Consider the following 16895-nt stretch of genomic DNA (forward strand, 5'->3'; position numbering starts at 1 on the left):
GCAGTACAAAGGTCAAGGTGCAGCCATGCAATTGCTGGCGGAAGGGCATGTATGTATGTATGTTGAACTTTTTTAGCATCGTACGTAGCCAACCAACCGTGCTAATCGGAGGTGCAAATCCGAGGCCAAGTAGTAAGGCACCACCACCACCACACAGTTGTTGGCGGTTGCGGTGTCACGGCTGTCTCGTGCTGGTTACGCGTTGCGCGGCGTAATGTCCGCTGTTCAGGAGCTGAAGTAAGGATTCCTGCAGAAGCTTATTTTCGAAATAGAGGAAAACGTCGGACTTCATGCCTGGCGATGCGCGGCAAGACCTCGAAAACACGTCGGAGGGACCGTCAGTTGGTCGTCGTCTGCCCTGGTAGTCGTACAAACGTTGGACAAACGTTGCATGTTTGCTGGGTGGTTCGTACTAAAACGCGTTGTTTATTGAATACAACGCCATCGTTGCATTGAACCCCCTGGAGCGATTTTGAAAGGGAGGCTCACCGAATGTGCTGACGTGTTGGGCTTCTCCTCTTGCAATAATAATACTAACAACAACAACACTAATACATTCACCTTGCAACGCACCGCACGATATTCGCTTCTGACTCATCGGAGAGACACAGCGAGGGAGAACGACGCTCGAACGAAGGCGGCGGCCACCGCATCGCGCGGCGCTTTCAGAAGCGCGCTTCTGGCGGCCGTCTGGAACGCTCTTCCGTCCAATATTGGGAAGCCACTTGGAGCGATGGCACTTTCAAATCATCTCGGTTGAAAACTCATTTCTTTAGAACTGCTTTTTTTGTGCGTTTAGTTTGTTGTCCTTCCCACGCACCTCCGATTAACACCGTTTGGCTACGTACGGCGCGAAAGAAGTTCAACATACAGCACACACGTACGAGCCACATAAATGCAGCAGCATTGGTCACGCGGTGAGCCAGCGCTAGCTACCAACAATTGCCCATGCCCTGCGGCCGTCCATGCATTAAGGTGATAGCGGCCAGCGAATTCGTGTTTACACTTCTCAAAGCACCAGTCTGGCCTAATGGGTGACGTAATCCTCCTTTGGTTTAGGTGACGGCGAGTCCGGCTTTCAGAGGCACTACCCCCCGTGGTTCTTAACCTGGGGGACACGCACCTCCCCCCTGGGGGTGCGAGACATGGCCGTGTTTTATTTTTAGAAGGTGAATCATCGAAACGCATGTTAAGTACAGCTACTTCGTTTCATCACACCCGATGTATTTTTTTGTTAACGTACATTATTACAAGGTGAAGGTCAAGAACCACTGCGCGAGAGCTCTGTATGGCGAATGTTTGTTGCTTTGTACGTAAGTACGAGGAACTTCTTTCGCGCCGTACGTAACCAACTGTGCTCATCGGAGGTGCGGGATAATCTGAAGCTGCCGCAATGTCTCTGCTACCTGAGCCTGAGCATTCAAGCCAGCGGCACGACACTTATTGACATGTAAATTACCGTCATCATCATCACCATCAGTGACGGTCAATCCATGCAGAAAGATTCGGCTACGACCTGCAATCAACCACATCGAGGGAATTAACTGTGCTTGATTGCAGGCGTGTGGTTGCTTGCAACAACACCTTCATAAATCGATATTTGCAGTCGAATAAGCTTACATTTTTGATTTTACAGCCCATTAAGACAAAAATAGGTGTTGGAGGAGGGATGGGGGCAGGAAGGGAGGGGGATGCAAGCCGGAGGTGGCCGCTTTGATTTCACGGCCGACAGGAGTTAGAACCACGGCGCACGCTTTTGAAATCGCCACGGCCTTTGTACATCCGGCAGCGTAAACGGGTCTCCAGCGCGGTTAGTCAATGGGCAGGCCGCGCGTGGGGGGATGAAATGTGGGAACTCGGCGTGGCAGGAAGAGTCGATCGAAGGTACCCCCCCCCAGAGTGACTTTCTTCTAGACTCCGAAGTCACCTGTTGTGCACAGCCTCCTAGGGCAGCAGTGGAATGAGCAAGCCACTACGTGGGCTGCACATTTACCATTTTGTCATTCACGACCCGCAAACTCTCGCAACTCCCTTCAGCAGCCGTGCCACCCGTTAGATGTGTAGGCAGATCGTCTCAACGCCATACGAAGTCCAAGCAATATTCCACTTTGTTCACAATGACCGTTATTGTTAAAGTTTATATTTGATTCGGTATCATTGCACCCTCCCAACAATAACTAACAAAGAAGGCCCAAAGGGGTCCGCCCGTCTACGGGAGAATGACGAAATATCTGCCCAGAGCGTTGCCTCTCCGAGCCAGGGCTTATTGACCGCCCCCCCTCCAGCCTGCTGAGAGAGGACAATGAACACAAACGTACCTGTGGCACCAGACACAGCATGCGGCGTTTCGAATCCATTTGTCACAAACGGAGCGTTATGTGTCGCTGCCTTTGGCAATGGTGCACAAGCAACAGCAACAACACCAACAACAACAACAGCAACAACACCAACAACAAAACTCACCTTCGTCCGTAACCCCATGACCTTTGAAGGAAGGTGGGAAAAAAACACAATAGGTGATGTTTTTGGCTACGGCTCTGCTTCGTAGCAGATTCGATTCTATTGTTGTGCAAGGTGGCGACATGTTCAGGAGATAGATCCCAATGCCAATGATAATTATTCATAGATCCCAATGATGATTCATAGATGCCAATGCCAATGATAATGAAGATATAAAATAGTCGCGTAAGGGCGAGCTGTATGAGACTGGAAAATCCTTCATTCCTCCATTGAATGGTTTATTAATTGCACGTTTCCACTATTTTAACAGCAGATGGCAGCAACAGATAGAACGTGATGAAAGGTCCAGTAGGAAGCGAGGATGTGGAGTGCATGTGCAGCTGAGTTGGCGTTGATTGACTTGATGAGTGTGTGGGTGATGTTTTTTTTAAAAATCTGGAAAAGCAAATAGTAGCAATGGTACAGATCAAGGTGCAGCCCTGCAATTTCTTGCTTACGCCACTGCAGACCAAAGGGCTTTCACTCTTCGGGCGCTCAAGACCTTCTGGGGGGCATTTGAATTCCTGACCCACGAAGGCCAGATGTCTTGGAATAGTTGGGAGTACCCACGCTTTACCCCACCACGTTCCACCAGCTGATCGACTCTCTGCCGTTGTACGCACGTTGTTCTGCTTGGTGGACAGAGGTGTGGGGATTTGAGAATCTCGCACCGTTTGTTTCAACTGCCATGCCAGGAGATGGAACCGAACTGGTGGCCTGTGGGTTGCAGGTCTCGTGAGCTGACAATTACACGATCGTGCAAGCATTAGCTCAGAGTTGTCCTACAATGCTACGCTCCAGCAAATGCCTGCCAGCAGTGACTTGTGTTTGCAGTGGGGAGTGCGATAATTAAGGTAAAATACCAAGGCATTCGAGTGTTAGAAAATGTGTGGTGTTGCAGCAGATGTCAATAGTTTTATAATCTGCAGCTCATGCAATTAAATATAATTTGAAATGGTTTTTTTTATGAACCATGCTTAACAATTAAAAAACGCACAAAAATTCAAGCAAAAAATCTGAACAGGTGTTCAAGTTGCTATATTGCGTTTGATATGCTTTGTGTTATTAGCTGTTATAATTCTTCGCCGAGTTACATTTCAAAACGCGAGTTACATTTCCCGTGGTGGTGGAGAGCCAATTCATCAAAGTGGTACCTATGTTATCGACCCTAGAGGGATGATGGGCTGAGTCAACACCCCAACCAAGATTAGAATTTGCAACCTCCATACTGCGAGCCGCTCGCTCTACTACTGCTGAGACACTTGGCCAGATACATTCAAAGTCCTCATGAATTCTCTATAAAAAAAGCTGCAAAAAATAAAGCCAATAAAATGAACCGGTGAAATAAGAAGCACACAACTTGTTTAGAATTCATACAAATCCTATTAGGAGAAGTGGATACAGCCTCAGAAATAGTTTTTCCTGGTAACCAAACGGGAACAATTGCCAAACTCTTAAAATGCCGTGGTACTGAGAGCAATGCATCAATCATGGTACCCGGATGTTGAGCAAGCAACACTATTCATTATGTTTTCTCTGGCAAAAAGTATGCGTGACCTGCCATTACATAACACACGTTACGAAATCAGACATTTGTGATCACGTGGGTTATTATTATTTATATTTGTATGATTGTATTTTATTTATTTCTATATTTGAAGCTTTCGTGACTGCAATAATTCATACTGTTAGGTTTTTTCGGTAAAGTCACGTAGGTAAATAGAAAAAAATTATATAAATACATAATAAATCTGTCTTTTATTTAGTTTGGTGATGTTGGTGACTCACTCACTCCTGCACATGTGCACACGAGACTCATCCTGGTCTCTTAGGTTCTCACCTGGGGAGGTGGGCGAGAGCGGCAAGCGAGCAATGATGCAGTGGTTACCACACTGTGCTTTGAACCTAGCTACCTGTGTTTGAATCTCGGGCATGGGTTAATATTAGTTCCAACATCTGAACAAATCATGAGGCCAAAGCTTCACAACTCACACTACCAGGGTGGGGAAGTATGGTCAAACAGCCACCCATGGATGAAACAACACGAATAAAACCTTCACCCCTAAGGCTGTTGTGACGAAGGGGTTGTAGAATATAAATTATTGTACTATTATTGCTGAATCAGAGTTGATAATAGCTGTACCAACCTCAAGTGCTATAAAGAATCGCCAGTATAATTGGCAGGGGTGTCTAGTGTCTTTTATACAATAAATGATGGGCCATTGATGTGTAATGAAATACATTGTTATTTGAAATCAATGCCACAACGTTATAAATAATAATAATAGTGAAGATACTGCCACTGTTGCAATCAATTACAAAAGAGCGCAGTCACAATGAGTCCTCTGCTCTGTTGCGGTATTTTTCCTTTATCCAACCCAACGATTCAATAAACCCAGAGACACAAGACAACTGATGGGCCGCTTATTGCGAGCGCGACGAGAGCTACATCAAGACACAATTTAAAGAACACAATGCATTTGTGTTAAAAAAAAACCTTTCGAGTGAACAAGTGCGGCGCATTTGACTGGGTCAGTAAACACGCTCGCATCATAAATAACCGCGTGCGGTGGGTGGCCCTGCTCCGGAGACGCGTAGACTGCAGGCTGGTTGGCATGCGAAACGACACAGACATTCGACAGATCGCCATACGTCTCGCGTCGTAACCTTGCATCGCCTGCGCCGGGACCCGACTCTGTTATGAAACCTAACGAGGGAACGAACATCGCTTCTGAATTCTGACCACGGCTCATCCGACCCGTGACTGCGGATCTGACTGTGGCACGAGGCCAGTGTTTCTTCACCTTCTACTGCAGCAGCCTTTGCACCCTTTGGGTCTCAATCCTTACAGCACGCGCAATGTGAATGCACACGTAGGTTTTAGAAACAAAGTAAGTTGTACTTACGTGCCCGTGCTTAATTTGTGTTTCGATGATTCATCTTCCAAAAAAAAAAATCTGGCCACGTCTCACACCCCCAGAAAGGGCATCTCGCACCCACAGAGGGTGCGTGCACTTCAGGCCAAGAGAACTCACTACAACAGACCAAGCGATGCCCCAATCCACGGCACGACCGGCGCCTCTACGTTAGCTAAGGGGGGGTTTGATTCACGATCTTTCCTTGCGTTAATTGCACACAACACCAGCTCGCTCGCTCGCTCGCTCTCTCCCTCTCTCCCCCGTGCTAATTTCGAAGTAAATCCGTGTGATTACGCCTGCGCAGCTCATTCCCAGCAATTCCTCGCTCGCGCACCTGCGCGGTGTGTCTTAATTATCAACGGGGGTCTCACGCAATGTGGCGTCGCTATGACGGCCACGCCCGTGTCGCCGTGTTCTCACGCCGACGCGGATTCCGCCTTCGAACCCCCACCCCTGAGTCGTCATCGCAGCAGCCGCTAATTGACGGCTTGCGAGCAGCCGCTAATGAGTTGTACCCGCAGATCATCATCATCACCACCACCACCATCATCAGGCCGCTGCACACACTTGCCGCTCCCGCAAAAACCCACGTTTTAAACCGCGAGAGGGCCCTTTGAAAGCGGCGAATTCAAGCAACGCGCGCTATTCTGCGTGAAAATGTTGTTAGCCCGGGGCAAATGACACCGCATCGTTCATCTGGGCCCAAATTACAATTAACGGGGGGAAGAGGCACGCGCCACGCGCGCGTCGTGCACGGCCTGCGATCCAGAAGCAATATCGGTCGGGTTGGTGGTTCATGCAATGACGGGACGGGTGTGGAACACCAGCTGCAGGTGGCTTTTCCAGGATCATCCTCTTCTCGAGAAGGGATCTGTGCTGGGGAATCTGTCAGTCGTCCCGGGGACACGTTCCAATTCCTGTTTTTTTTTTAAACATCAGTTGCTTCAGACGGCAATACACAACTCAAGTGCGCTAACACGTAGCTGCCCTGTCTTCTGGTATTGTGAGATATTATTCTTCGCATGATACGTCCTGGGTTTGTATTGTACTTCAGAGGTGGCAATCCAAGATGCAGGACAATGCAGTGCTTCTAGGAATTGGTCCGGCAGGTAGGTTTCTGAGAAGCCATCCGTGCGGAGATTGAGCACGATTTTCTACTTGTTAACGTGTGAGCCTTCTTGTTCGCTGCCGACAGACAAAAAAAATAGAAAATGAACTCAAAACGGAAGTGACCACACTTTCGACGTATGCCGAACTTCTTTCGCACCATACGTAGCCAATCACGGTTGTCGGAGGTGCGGGAGAAGGACAATAAACTCAGCACAAAAAGCAGTTTTCAAGAAATTCGTTTGTTAATCTCGATGATTTAAAAGTGCGTATCTGCAGTGGCTTCCTAACATCAGAAGGAAGAGCGTTCCAGACGGCCGCAGAAGCGCATCTGAAAGCGCGGCGCGATGCGGTGGAGCGACTTTGTTCGATGGCTGAGCCAAAAGCCGCCGCTGCCGCCAGGATGACCCGGAGTTTGCAAAGTAGAACTCCGTAAAACAATCGTGACATTCGTGAGGTTTTCACAGCTGAAATATTAATCATGATTTGGTATTATTATGATATTTTGTACCGTAATCTAGAGGGGCTCGCTCGAGATTCATCTAGTTGAGACCCGTCTGACAGCAATGGCGTGTGGAATCAATTGCAGGCCTGCGCTTTTACTGTTAACCCTGTTACTAGTACGTAATTCCAGAGCTGAAAAAATATATCTCTTACTAAAGTGACTTTAGTCGAGTGCTTAATTTTCATATATTTTAGACCACTCCTGGGTGTGCTGATAAATTCGTTTTGTGGTTGTCTATTATAATCCTATCAACCCATATTAGATTCCCCGACCTTTCATAACATCTTCGGCAAAAATTGGTTAATAAATTTAACGTTAAGCCTGCGCTAGGTCGACTCAGCCTAAATTGAGCAGCTGATGAGGTGTGTTATCACCATTCCTGACAAGATGAAGGCATCTGGATACACAGTAGAGTGCTGGCCACATCACCTGTTTGTGTGCTGCGTTGGCGTCAATAGGTGCTCGCTAACAGCATTGGCCTCATCGGTCAATAATGCTAAGTGGTGGGGGGGGGGATGATTGGCTTTTTAATCAATACATTGTTTGGCGGTTGCTGTGCTTGTAATTAAACACTTCCTTCCGTGCCTGTTGCACTACACACTGACCGTGCCTCAAGAATAATAATCATGATCTTTGCCATTCTTGGTACGCTTGTTTACCCAGGAAGGCCTCAGTCTAAGGAGAATTTTCCCGGCGGGCCCAGCCATATTTTGGCAGTCACGAGGCGCTGTTACTGTGTAATCCCATTGAGTAATTTTGCTGGTAATTTTTTTGTTACATGAGGTTGGGATGTTTTGGCCAATAGCAGTTAGATTGTATGGTTTTAAGTAAAAACAAATGTTTAATCTCTGATTTGAAGCTTTCGTGACTGCAAGATTTACTCTTTGGTTCTTTTGGTAAAGTTACGTAGAAATAAAATAAAATAAGTTAAGTCTGAGTTGTGTGTAAATCCTCCCCGTAGAGGTGGTTCACCTCGACTGGGAGGTAAGACCCACTGAGCTGTAGAGTTATTTTTTTCACAAGCGATATGGCTATCACAAATGATAGCTCAACGAAGTGGCTTTTCAAGTGGAAATTGATAGCCGCCAAATAGTCGAAACGCACTATTATAAACGTCGAGGGCAAACACCAGAGGACCCGGGGAAACATCCACGCGGCCACGGGGAGAACTGTGCTGACTACGAAAATACAGACGTCACTTTCGTGATCGAACCCACGACCTCCTGTTAACCTACTCACGCCGGCTTGCGCCCGCCCTCACAGTCGGGCATATTTGCGGAATACACCACGCCGCCGTTGACCCTGGCCATTGACCGAGCAACCCAACGTTCCTACCAGCTCCCTCCGCAGGAATGTGTTAACACCAAAGCCTCGTGTTAAGACGTTCAAACACCACATAGAGAGACATTACTCAGACGTGTGGTAAGACATGCAGACAAACATGCTTTGATAATGTGGATGTATGTGGAACTTCTTTCGCACCGTACGTTGCCAGCCGTGCTAATCGGAGGTGCATTGTCCTTGAAACCGAATGTCCTCACCAGGGACAATGCCTACATTTTCATTGCATATTTGCTTGTATATTTCTTCCCAAAGCATGCGTGGGGAATGTCGACATTGATGCCTTGCAATAGGTGTGCCTCTTTGGTGTTTGAACATCTTAGCACCTCCCGTGTAATTGCCGGAAAGGGTAAAGCCTATTCTCTTGTATTCAGCATCATCATCATCTTGACACTGGCATGATGATTATGATGATTTTAAAGCCTGTGCATCGGGACATTCCGTGGCGTGACCTAAGATTGGGGAGCTCAGACGAGAGGGCGAGCTGACCACACAGGCGCGTGGCACCTACACACGGGCGATGCTGGAGGATCTCATCATCATTATCAACCCCCCAATAAACCGCCTCGCGATGCTAATTGCAGGCGCAAGGCTAATCACCGGCGTCCTTGCCGAGACCAACTAACTCACTCACCAACGCGACAAATGGAGAAGACACATCGCTAGCCTCTCGCTCATCAAATCTGTACCGTCTCGTTGCCGAGGGTCGGAGAGACGTGACGAGGCCAGGGGGGAGGGGTGCATGACGCGTTGGGGGGGGGGGCATGACGCGTTGGGGGGGGGGGCATGACGCGTGGCAGGCGACAGTTCGCGTTGTCGCAGCGTTGCAGACGGGTGACCTCGTCACCCCCACCCTGACCCCGCGGACCCGACGGTGGAACTTGGGGAGGGGGGGGGCTCCCCTCCCGGCCCTGGGGGGGGGGCCCCTCTCCTCCCGGCCCTCCCCTCCACGCCGCTGTTGTCTGGCTCGGCAAAGCGAGCAGACGAAAGTCGGTAACATCATCGTCATCTTCTTGGTTCTTTCGGAAAAGTCACGTAGAATGGAAATAATAAAATAATGAAAATGAAACATAATAAAATAATATAATAATATCATATTATTCTCATTCTACGTGACTTTACCGAAAGAACCAAGAAGATGAATCCCTGCAGTCACGAAAGCTTTAAATCGAAAATCATCGTCATCATCATCGTCGTAGCGCGAACAATTGGAAGGCAATGGAGGCGGCATTGTCTGCCTCTGCATTGTATTAAGACGCTGATCTGCGTCCTCTGCGTGGAGGCGCAGGCGTGGGAAGGAGGCATTGGCCGCTTATTTGTTTTGTTGCCCCCCCGATATTCTCTCACAATGACGCTCATTTTTCGATTTAAAGCTTTCGTGACTGCAGGGATTCATCTTCTTGGTTCTTTCGGTAAAGTCACGTAGAATGGAAATAATAAAATAATAAAAATAAAACATAATAAAATTTCGATTTAAAGCTTTCGTCACTGCAGGGATTCATCTTCTTGGTTCTTTCGGTAAAGTCACGTAGAAGGGAAGTAATAAAATAATAAAAATAAAACATAATAAAATTTCGATTTAAAGCTTTCGTGACTGCAGGGATTCATCTTCTTGGTTCTTTCGGTAAAGTCACGTAGAATGGAAATAATAAAATAATAAAAATAAAACATAATAAAATAAGTCTCACGACGTTTCGGCCACAACGCAAGCAGCCGTCCTCATTCAGACTCTGTCGTCTCGACAGACCTGTTCTTCACCTGAGGACGGCTGCTTGCGTTGTAGAGAAACGTCGTGAGAATTATTTTATTATGTTTTATTTTTATTATTCTATTGCTTCCATTCTACGTGACTTTACCGAAAGAACCAAGAAGATTAATCTTTGCAGTCACGAAAACTTTAAATCGAAATCCTTTTCATGTTCGTGTAAAAGGGACAGATACCGGAAGGAGGCGGATTGCCTTCTAATTTATGTTGTTCAATTTGTCCGTGACGAACATTTTAATGCATTTGTGGTTCAGTTGTTTGCGTTCTTGAGGCACTTTCTAATGCCTTTGTTGCATGCACGAGGGGATTGCACTCGGCACAGCAGAGCAGCGTGTTTGTTTCCACCACCGAAGGGTTGTGTTGTTGTTGTGTTGTTGTTGCTTTTGGAGGCACTGGAGGTTAGGCGCGTGTTTACATCACGACACGGAAGCACGCTGGCCAATGTAAATTAGCCGCAACTGCCGTAACAACTTGAATTGCCCAGGAACGATAAAGGGCACATTAATTTGCGAACACTTGTACCCACTAAAGTCATGATCACAACATCTGCTGTCGTTTGTTCTTTAAAAAGAAAAATGTAACCTTGTGGTGGGCATATGTTTATGTGTGTGTTTTTTTTTATTTACATTTGCCTCGACAACATAACAATTGTGATGGGACTGGCGTGCCCTGCTCGTCAGGATTTCTGCTTCAAATGGGACTTTCGTAACCTTTCCCAGCACGCGACAATAAACGCTCAGTCATTGTCACCGTGTGATTAGAAACATTTAAAATATTGATCCATTGGTTGAAGATAGAGAGGGCAAATATCATCATCGTCGGCCACGTTTAATCCACTGCTGCATGAATGACAGTCTAAGCCGCATACTCTTAGGTTTTTTCGGTAAAGTGACGTAGGTAAAAATAAATAATAAAAATAATAGAAATAAAGTCTTTTTTATTTCTATTATTATTTATATTATTTTTTTACGTATTATTTACTATTTATTTCTACCTACGTGACTTTACCGACAAAAACCTAAGAGTATGAATCCTTGCAGTCACGAAAGCTTCAAATCTAGAAAGTCTAAGCCACCACCACCACCACCACCTCTCACGATCCTGCGATGTAACAATACCACCTAGCACCTGAACGTGAGCGGATTTCACCGTTCCATCTCTGCGATGGACGTTTTCTCTCTGGGGCCCGTTCCATATCCCTGGCTGTGCCGCTGTGATATCATCCGTCGGCCATCGCACATCTCAGGCGACGCATCCTGCCCAGGGGCCACCTCCTTTTCGCGATAGTTCGAACGATGTCATTAATTCACCTGCTGCGTGTTCTCTAATCCACGCGTTTCTCTTTCTGTCTCTCGGTGTGATCCCAAGCACGTGGCTGGCAATTTGCGGCAAAACGCGGTGCTTCTGTACGCACCGCAGCGCGCATTCGTGAGTGGTTTTGTTGTTGTTGTTAAACAGTTGAACAAATATGAGTCGTGTTTTTGTGCTCGAAAATGTTTGTACCACTTAAGATAATTATCATCAGTGCAAAGTGCCGAAGGTAACGTTACACGTCGCTTCATATGCGTAGCCTGTCTGCAAATGTGCAAATACGGGACTACACAGAGACCCCCCCCTCCCCAAAGCATGCCGTTCGACAACATTGCAAAAATTTGTACGCGCGATTAATTTGACACTGCGCGCAATTTTAAACAAAGTGAGAATGTTGTACATTAAAAAAATACCGCACAGGGCATGTTTTTTTGTAAACAAAAAAGGAAGCCTATTTAAAAAAAAAATCTTGTATCTGGGCACGTCTGTGCTTTTGCACTTAACAGGTCTTGAAAAGCAATTGGCTAAGAAGGGACATGCTGCGATATTGACACAATTGTTTTATTACCATGGTTAACAACACCGAAGGTTAAATTGTGCAAGGGAGCCAAGCGGAAGGGCTTTTTGTTCATTGTGTGAAATCGAGCGGCACTGCTTAAGTGTGCGCGTGTATGTAATTGTGTTGAACTTCTTTCGCACAGTACGTGGCAAACCGTGCTAATTGGAGGTGTGCGTGAACCCTTTGTTCGCGCGGTGTTTTAGCGTACGGCCCTACGAACCCGGCGAGCCGAGTTCGATTCCCCGTTCGTGGCCAACATCAGTGGCGAATGTCTGAAATTTGTTCTGGGTGGCCGGGCGTGGTGTTGGTCGTACCGGCCTTCATAGGTGCTCGCTAATAGCACTTGCCCCAGCAGCTTGCGTAGATTACACGCGGGGAACTTTGTCTTCTGCTGGATTTAAAATGGCAATGTTTGGCGCATGTTTCGGCCATAATTGGCACTCGCTAACAGCACTTATCCCAACAGCCAGGGCAACAAGGGGATATTTTTTCTTTGTTATGCACATCTGCGTGTGTTTACAAGTGACGGAGGGTGCGTGCGCATATGCGTTTGTGCAAATGCGTGGGCGTCTGTGCGTGAATGTCACTCTGAGCGTTCTGTGTTCCTTTCTCGAAATTGAATATTCAAATGAGAGAGAAAAAAAAACCGGAGCGAGGGAAAAACTTCCGAAGATACTTTCTTACAACTCATATTGCCACAATGGCCTGTGCCTTGCGTGACACATACAGGACTCTGTGAGTATTTTTCCGTGAAAAAAAAAACATTCTTACCATCAGCGGCAGAGGTATTAACAGATGGGTTTTATAAATCTAATAACGGTGGCATCATTTAAACGAGAATATGCAAGAAGTGGTTTGAAATTGCCACCATGCAATATATCTCTTTAAAAAAATAATAACAAGACGCGCGGAGTCAGAGCTCTTACAAAATACACCCTGGCGCAATTTCTGACACTTCGAAACGACAAAGACGGTGGAAGAATTCCAGTCGAATTCTAGATATGAAGCTTTCGTGACTGCAAGGATTCATGCTCTTAGTTTTTTTCGGTAAAGTCACGTAGGTAAAAAATAATAAAAATAAAATAATAAGAAATGAAAATAACTAAATTAAATTACGACGTTTCGGAGGCAGCACAAGTCTCCGTCTTCAGGTGGGACCGTCACAGCTACATTTACTGTATCAAGTGAAGAGAAATCCAAGAGACAAGATCTTAAAAACAAGTTATAATCCTCCCCCTCCCCTTAACCAGTATTTAAGATCTTGTCTCTTGGATTTCTCCTTACTTGATACAGTAAATTTAGCTGTGACGGTCCCACCTGAAAAACGGAGACTTGTGTTGCCTCCGAAACGTCGTGATTTAATTGATTTATTTTCATTTATTATCCTATCTTATTATTTTTCATATTTTCTCTTTCTACGTGACTTTACCGAAAAAACCTAAGAATATGAATTCCAGTCGAACCGGTGCTCGATTTAAGAAATTACCGTGGATGGCGTCCCGCGGTGTTTTTAAAATGTCAACCTCGCCGAGGTCACAGAAGCCGGTTCGGTGGGGCAGCGAACGGAGTTCGGGGCCCCGGTTCGGTGCGCGTGCCGAGGCTTCGGGCAAAACAGGAGCGGCTCGCCGGTTCGGCGCATTGAAACGGCGAGTGGCACCGTGGTGGTCCAGAGATGTTGACTCTCCCTCGCCCGGAATGCGAGAAGGTCCGTGTGAGGGTGCAAGATCGCTGACCCTTGACGCCCGCTGTATATTTGGGGTTCGCATGTCTCTCTCTCTCTTTCTCTCTCTCCGTCTCCCCCCGTGGTCGCGTGGATTTTTACTCAATTCCAACATTTAGAAACAACGTGCGTTTGGGAGTATTTTGGCTGCTATACATTTCCACACGATGACAAGTCACTTCGTTGAGCTATCATTTGTGATTGCCAGGTCGCTTCTGAAAAAGAGCTATATAGCTCAGTGCGCCTGACATGGTAAAATATTTTTTTTTCAAATGAATAGCTTCTTAAATACGCACACTCTTTCACCCACCTCTGTCCAACCAACAGCGTAAACACAAACGTGAGATGTGCTGGGTTAAAGTGAGGGTGCTTCTGCCTCTTCGAAGCCGTGCGGCATGCGTGGAAGAGTAGGCCAAATAACCCGCTTGAGAATAGCTCGATGGAGCTCCCTCGAATGGAGGGCCTTCGGCCCGTGGTGGCATTAGCGAGCAATTTCAGGGCTGCCCCTTTACCTCTTCATCCTTTTACTGGGCTCAAAACAACGAAGATGTCACGTGAGGGTGACTGTGTGGGTGACTGTGTGGGTGACTGTGTGGGTGACTGTGTGGGTGACTGTGAGGGTGACTGTGTGGGTGACTGTGAGGGTGACTGTGTGGGTGACTGTGTGGGTGACTGTGTGGGTGACTGTGAGGGTGACTGTGAGGGTGACTGCGTGGGTGATTGTGTGGGTGACTGTGAGGGTGACTGCGTGGGTGACTGTGTGGGTGACTGTGAGGGTGACTGCGTGGGTGACTGTGTGGGTGACTGCGTGGGTGACTGCGTGGGTGACTGCGTGGGTGACTGCGTGGGTGACTGTGTGGGTGACTGCGTGGGTGACTGTGTGGGTGACTGCGTTGGTGACTGTGTGGGTGACTGTGTGGGTGACTGTGAGGGTGACTGCGTGGGTGACTGTGTGGGTGACTGCGTGGGTGACTGTGTGGGTGACTGTGAGGGTGACTGCGTGGGTGACTGTGTGGGTGACTGCGTGGGTGACTGTGTGGGTGACTGTGAGGGTGACTGTGTGGGTGACTGTGTGGGTGACTGTGTGGGTGACTGTGAGGGTGACTGTGTAGGTGACTGTGTGGGTGACTGTGTGGGTGACTGTGACGGTGACTGTGTGGGTGACTGTGAGGGTGACTGTGTGGGTGACTGTGTGGGTGACTGTGTGGGTGACTGTGTGGGTGACTGTATGGGTGACTGTGAGACTGCGAGGCTGTGTGGGTGACTGTGTGGGTGACTGTGTGGGTGACTGTGTGGGTGACTGTGTGGGTGATTGTGTGACTGCGAGGCTGTGTGTGATGCGTCATTGTCACGGGCGCCTGGCCAGCATGTCCGAGGCCATGGGCTTCAGCATGAGAGCAGCGATGAGTAAATAAGAATGGCTTTGTCAGTGGACTCTTTCTCCTTCTCTTGGTCTGGTCAGTTGAAACAATAACAATCATAATAATAATAATAAGTATTACCTGAAAAGCATTCATAGTGTCTCAGAACTTGAAATCAATATTTATCCATTGAAATCTGTTGCTCGGAGTGGCAATGATGTGGTTATTGCCCGATGTGCTAGGATGTAGAGAAGCGTGGAGAGTGGTGCTACCGCTCGGCTTGGCTTTGACCACAATTTTGGTGGCAGAGCAGAGAGAGAGAGAGCGGTGAGAGAAAGAAGTCCGCACGGCGAGATACGAGATGGAAATTGTTTGCTGCCATGGCCACGAGTGTGGAAATTGACGCTGGGCGTTGTAAAAAAAAGAAACGTTAAGATGCTTCCATCCCTCAGCTGTCCCGGGTGCAGAGTTTTCTGTTTTCTCGGTGATTTGGAGGCCCCTGTAATGGAAAGTTGTCATGCACTGTGACAGAGGCAGTCTGTTACTCTTGGCGGCGGTAGAAAATCGTCTGCTGGGTGTGTGTGTGTTTTTAAAGGCGGCAGTGCCAAAATAAAATATCTTTAGCAGAGGGGGCAGACGGTTATGGTTTAGCTTTTACGCGGTGGCTTAGGGAATAACAGCAAAGAGTGGCTGATAAAAAAAATGAAACCGGCTTCCATCTCTCTGTCGGAAATTCCGCACAACTCGGTCCGCTGCGCGGGTCCATGAAAACAAAATGTAATAAAGTGAGCGAGCGCTTCTGTATTCTTGACCACGGTCCATACCTTTTCCGCCCGCTCTCATTTGTATCGAGGGGACGGGATTGCTCCTCTCTGCGGCGTGACGAGCGAGCGACGTGCGCTCTGCGCTTAGCCGCGTGCGTGTGTGCGGTGATAGTGGTGTCAGTGGTTCGTGAACTATCCAAAGTAACCGGCGGCTTCGGGTTCAACATTTTCCAAGCGCGCTACGCTGGCCGCTACGAACCCGGCCACCCGACTTCGATACCCGCTCACGGGCAACACCGGTGGCGATCATCTGAACCGGTTCTGGGCCTCCCCTAGGTAGACTCAGCCTCAAATGAGTGCCTGGTGCGGTGTGTAAAACATTGCCTACTAGGGAGGCAAAGGCGGTCGGGCGTGGTGCTGGCCACCCAACCCTTCGTGTGGCCGTGCCGGCCTCCATAGGTGCTCGCTAACAGCACTTGCCCCAACAGTCTGTTCAGGCTATACGGGGGATCTTTGTATTTGGGGGGGGGGGGGGCGGGGAGGAAACAGCGCTGTAAGTGGTGAGTGAACTGCCCTAAGTACCCGGCGTCCTGAGTCGCCAACACACGACAAACATCAGCTGGTGATCATAACAACTGTAGGGGTCGATCCTGGACCTCCCGTGGGTAGACTCAGCCTTGAATGAGTGACTTGATGGGGGTGTCTAAACGACAGCACTGGGGGAGAGAAACGACGTTGAGTGGTGCTCGCGAACGGCATCTGAACGTGGCCCTCTCGCGTGATTCAGCCCCGGGGAGTGACTTGAGCCTGCAAATGCAGAATGTGTTTAAGGAAGGCCAATGCTGACGAGCATCTGAAATATCACCAAGGACAATTGAGAGATCTATCTGCTCGAAAAATGCATCATGATCTATATTTGCACTGCACTGTATTGTCATGTTAATGATCGTGTGTTGAACTTCTTTCGCACCGTACGTAGCCAACCGTGCTCATCGGAGGTGCGGTTTTAACCTTGTTCAAAGTGCAATTGCGTTTACTCGTGATA

Source organism: Lampetra planeri, chromosome 47 (genome assembly GCF_965212315.1).
Source record: "Lampetra planeri chromosome 47, kcLamPlan1.2.h2, whole genome shotgun sequence".
NCBI lineage: Eukaryota > Metazoa > Chordata > Hyperoartia > Petromyzontiformes > Petromyzontidae > Lampetra > Lampetra planeri.